The sequence below is a fragment of the Polypterus senegalus genome, chromosome 3, assembly GCF_016835505.1.
Source record: "Polypterus senegalus isolate Bchr_013 chromosome 3, ASM1683550v1, whole genome shotgun sequence".
In the NCBI taxonomy this organism is placed as follows: Eukaryota; Metazoa; Chordata; class Cladistia; order Polypteriformes; family Polypteridae; genus Polypterus; species Polypterus senegalus.
In genome coordinates this window covers 223,197,690-223,203,689 of record NC_053156.1, presented here as the reverse complement: position 1 = coordinate 223,203,689, position 6,000 = coordinate 223,197,690, and positions in this window count along the sequence as shown.

Sequence of the window (6,000 nt, the reverse complement as noted above, 5' to 3'; positions counted from 1 at the left end):
TCTTAGGTTCTCAGTGTTAACACTATCACTTTGACGAGATGAAAGACAGGTACTGTGCATTCTGTGTGTGGTTGCTAATATTCCTTATTAGTGTTATAAACTGATTTTCTGGCTTCAGCTTTTTGGTTTAACAGTTTGGTTTAGATGAAAGATAGGACAAATACTGTGCATCAACTCTTTATTGGTTTTCTGAGATTGCTCCTCCTGGTCACCTCTGTTATTTCTTTTTTGCCCCTCTTTCTTTCGCTTAACATAATGTTTAGCAGCTTTTGTAGTGTACTGCAGTGATGTAACACAACATACCTAGTCATTTGCGTCTTTCTCAAATCATCCACTTCAAGGCGTACATTGTATGTTGTTGTCATAAAACATCCTTACACAATGGTTAAGGTTAGGGTTGTGCAAGGGTTATCTTACTTGGGTGTAATGACAACTATTGAGTAGGCATGTTGAGTAGCAGGAGTGTTGTGTAGTGCTGCGGGCTTTTCTCAGAGTTTTTACTGTGTAAATCATGTCAAACTGACTGTTCAGTGGAGCTCCTGAATGACAGAGCCCCAGAAGTCTGCAGTGCACTGTATGTCGAAATTTATCATTATGGCAATTTGTCACTTTCAGAGATTAAACTATACATTTGCAGCCTATATAAATTAGTACTCTTTGCAGCAGAAGCCATTCTGTGACATTTTTAAAGCAGCAGTTGTACAGTAGAATTGCCAGATGTACTCTTTTTCCTAGACATGTCCTATTTTTGAGGCTTAAATATCAGGCTGGCCAGGTTTTATAACATTTCCAAAACTGTCTTTAATTTTGTTTTACAGAGACTTTGTAAATAAGCAGATTTTTCAATATTTTAGTTTGGTCCATAAATGTTTCGAACTTCCAGCATAAAGCTATACTATGCACACTTTGTGGAAGATGACATAGCTCATCGACAGGAGGATGAGGCAGTGTCACATTATGATTAGACACTAGATTATAAATACAAAAGAAAATGCCCAAACAAAAGTATAAAATTAGATTAAAAAATTAACACCGGTGTTTCTGGCCTGGGCAATTTAAATGAAATGTCAACTATATAATCTGTAGAGCTGGGATAAACATGTCAGTAGCAAGTAAAGGTGGCAGCAAATTACAGGCTCATGTTCACAGCAAAAAGTACAAAACCGCTGTTAACAGAAAGAGCTCATCAACAAAAATGATCAACTTTTATGCAAAAGAAGGTAAAGCACAGAATACTATGCATCTGAGGGCGTTTCGGCATTTCACATGGTTAAATACCACAGCAGTTATGGATCTAAGGATTGTACATCTACCTTGATAAAGAAAGATATTTCCAGATTCCAACATGGCTCAAAATATTGTATGTGCTTGCACTGACAGACAAACTTATTAATAATTTGATTGAACCATGCTCTAAAAGCACTAGAAGATGTACTTTGTTGTGGCGTTGCAACTGATAGCAGCAATCACAATGCTGTCAAAATACTGAAACTGTAATTTTAAGATAGGATGTATTTTTTTTCTTTTATGCTGTTATGGAACAGAAAACAATCATGTAACTGTTTTAAAACTTTTTTTAAGAACTTGAATAAAAACTAAAAATTCAGACACAATTGTTAGTAGGCTTTGCGCCCTAGGAACCAAGTTACCTGAACTATTCTATAACATTTCAGTAATTATTTACAATTCTGATGTTGATCTTTCTGATCAAAAAATAGGTTGTTACAATAGTGACTGACAAGAAGAATTCTTAATTAATTTCAGAATTACGATGTTTGAGGTTTCCTCTCGAGTGCCTCTTTCTCTTGCACGATTTGGTTCAAAAACTAATCAGCACATCGTAATCTCATAACAGGCTTAACTATCGAATTTGTTATTTTTCTATCCAGATTTTTTAGCTCTAGACTGTCCTCAAGAAACTGTGACACAGAGAAAGACACACAACTATCATCGAGATATCAATGATTTCAGTATCAGGGGACCCTAAAATGTCAAGATCCGTCAAAAACTGGAGATAGAAATTTTTGACGAATCTAAAGCGTTCTCTCCTCCCCCATATACAATAGGTTATGGTGGGGGTGGGCAAAGCAAAAAAGCATAAAATTTATTTGTCTATTTTTTTCTTTAATAGATAAAGTAATAATGAGTTGTCGCTGTGGAGGCGTGTGTTAATAAATACCTCAGCCTTCATTTCTTCCAATCCCACTTCTTTTTTTATGGAATTTCTGGGGTTTTCATTGATGTTCTACTCCCATGCCATTCTCCTTTGGTAGAACAGAACCCTCAGAAGAAAAAATAAACATTGTTGTTGTTGGTCTGCCCACCAAAAAATAAAACCTTTCTGTTTTGGTTCCTGAATAGGAAATTTCATTCATCCTGCTTGATGATGAAGTCTGTGTACTATTTGTTCATGAAGTAACTGTCATGCTCCAATTTTGGATACAGCAGTACAGAAGGTAAACATCAGGGAAGAATAGTGTGAGAGGTACAAGGATTGATCTGCATGCTCTATCCCAACCTTCTTCCTGTGTATAGAGGAACTTAATATTTTATATGTAGTGCTATCTCCAAAATCGCATTGATACTTTTTGGGTCTTGTATGGGTTTGAAGCCATAAACATTAAGAGGCATAAAAAGCTGGGGCACAGGGATCTTTTCACCATAAGCAACAATGCTATTCACACCAGTTTGCAGTGGCTGCTATTTAAAAATGCAAAGTTTCAACTGTTTGGCCATCCACCATATTCTCGTGACTTGGTTTCCAGCAACTATCATTTATTCCTGAAATCTAGAGAAACATACATGTAGGAGAAGTTTCAGTATCCATTGTCAAGAGGTAGATGCTGTGGAGGCAGTATGAGAAACGATCAGAACGTTTTACCATGAATCAACTGAATCTATGGAGCAGTGATTGGAAAAGTGCATTAATATGGAGACTATGTTGAAAAATGATAATAGTCTGGGAGTCTTCTGTCATTGTTTTATATGTCAGGGGCACACCATGATGATCAAGATTCATAGCAACAATAAACAATAAAAAAACTTAAACTGGAACCATCAAATTTTTCTATCCTATACAGTATATGCCAGTTCATGTGGGCAGTGTTTTGGTATAAATCGCCAGACAAGAGCAGACTTGCCATTCTTGCCATTTTAAGTTCTTCCACCTGTTCCATAATAGACCAATGATATCTGGTGATTTATACAAAAATGGCTGCATTGTTTCACACCAAGATTTTTTCAAAGCTCCCAGATGAAAGAGTGCTTTTTGCTGTTGAAAGACAGAAAAACCTGACTGCTCCCCTTTAAGGAAAACAAAAGGCTGATGAAATGTGAACAAAAGGGCATTATAAAAACATACGGCAATGGGAAGGTGTAATGTAGAAACAAGAAATATATTTTACTTCTATGCAGATTCATGGAAAACTTTTCTTTCCTTCAACAAAGAAGAACTGCTGCTCGTTTACTTCCACACACTAAAAAATCTGCTCACATCACTCCTGTCCTCTATGATTTACATTGGTTACCAGTTTCTTCAAGAATCAAATATAAAATTATCCTTCTCTTTAAAGCCCTTCATGGTTTAGCCCCTCATTATCTGCCAGAGCTGCTGCTTCCTTATACTCCTCCGTGCATTACGATCATCGGACGCTAAGTTACTCAATATACCTAAATACAGGTTAATAACTATGGGTGGCAGAGCTTTCAGAGTGATAGCCCCTAAAATTTGGAATTCTCTCCCTCTCAGTCTTTGCATGGAAAAATGTATTATTAATTTTAAACGTTTATTAAAAACACATCTTTTCAATGAATATTATTCTTTTTTGTGTATGTAATTTCTACTGTGTTATTAATGCGTGTATTGAATTGTAAAGTGTCCTTGAATATATGAAAGGCAGTACATAAATAAAACTTATTATTATTATTATTATAACAAAATCAGAGTATTTGAAGTCAATTCTACTTGGCAATATTTAAATAATTGAACAATTAATAAATGAATGAAAGTAATATTTTTTTAAAAATTCAATTAATTTGAGGGAAATTTTAAAATGATGTGATCTCATATTAATGTATTATTTTAATATAAACCTTACTATGATGACTTACCTGATTTGGAAGTGTCATTCTAAGGAAATTATAGAAATAGAAATTGCTGAAACTCTTAACAAATACACCTACATTCTACAAACTAAGTATAATATACTTTTATGACTTTTTTATTTGTAAGAACAAGATACTTTTATTAAAGAAACAAATTTTCCTGTTTCTTACTCTACCTTGTGCTGCACCCACAGTACTACTACATTTCTTATATATAAATGTCTACGCGTGGAAGTGTGTGGGTCTGTCTGTCCGGCCCAGGTGGCTCCGTTATCTCTGATTAGATTTAAATTTTGCCAAGGCACCCACAAGTTAATGAGTTGGAAGAAAAAAGAAGTGCTAGGCTATATCATGAACCTGAAAAAAAGCGACTCCTTCACCAAAGTGAAACCGCAGAGGAAAGAGTCTTAGCCGCTGATAGACAAGGGAGGCGAGCACATCAGCAAAACGAAACCTCCAAGGAGAGAGAAACTCGTTCCCTGATAGACAAGGGAGGCGAGCACATCAGCAAAACGAAACCTCCAAGGAGAGAGAAACTCGCTTAACCGCTGATAGACAAGGGAGGCGAGCACATCAGCAAAACGAAACCTCCAAGGAGAGAGAAACTTGCTTAGCTGCTGATAGACAAACAATGGGATTGATGGATGGAAGTGCCAGAATCCATTATATGCCCTGGTTCCATTGTTAATGAAATATCTGGAGACATACTCACTAAGAACATAGTATAGTCTATTGCCAAGCGAGCCATTCTGTGCCCAAAAAATGATGTTGTTGAACGACTTAACAATCAATCATTGATGGTGAGAATGTTACCTATCTAAGTGATGACTCCATAATATCTGATTACGAACAGGAAACACACAACTTTCCTGTGGAGTTTTTAAACAGCATTACACCATCTGGAATGCCAAATTATAGTCTTACGTTGAAAGCAGGATATATTATCATGCTCCTTCGAAACCTAAATACAAAGTGTGGACTGTGTAACAGAATTCGCTTGGTTATTACAGATTTGAAACTAAATGTAATTCAAGCGGAAGTTCTTACTCAATTAGCTGAAGGTGATAGATACAGTGTTGATTCTTCGAATTGATTTATGTTCATCTGAAACTGGAATGCCTTTCAGACTGAAATGACGACAGTTTCCTGTAAACCCAGCCTTTGCAATAACTATTAATAAGTTCAAAGGTCAAAGATAAGGTCAAACATTGGATTGTGTTGGAATTTATTTGCTGGAACCAGTTTTTGGGCATGGACAGTTATATGTGGCGTTCTTCACAGTGAGACAAAAGCAAAGTGTCAAAGTAAACGTAGAAGAATCCTCAATTCAGGGCAAATTGATTAAAGATTGTAACAAGTTTTTTATACGGACTGTCATTTACCATGAAGTTTTTTAAGGTGTATGACATTGAGTGTAAAGCCTGCGAGAACAATGAAAATAATATCATGAGTGTCTACTTAACTGGACCAGTGGGACAACATCAGACATAGATCCTCATCCCTTGCCTAGAGCAGTTCCTATCAATTACCTGACATCTCTGCATTTCAATTTTTTTTCGGACAATTTCAAGTGTTTCTAGGAGCCTAGGCTTTGTACAGCACAGAGTTACACAGCTAGTTCATTTATAAACAGGATTTTTAAATGAAAATGATTTCCTGCCATACTAGCGTTTTCACATCATTTCTGAATGAATCTCTGTCCACACTAAAACAACTGAGAATGCATATGCCTAAGACGTTCTCCTGCACTGGGCATGCGCACATTGGAGGAAAATCCTTGAAGAAGTGGTAACACCACACACCACAGGATTTATCAGAAAAATGTGACAGCCGGTAAATTATTTGCATTTAGCACGTGCATAAAGTATTCAGATTGTACAAAATGCAATTTAGATG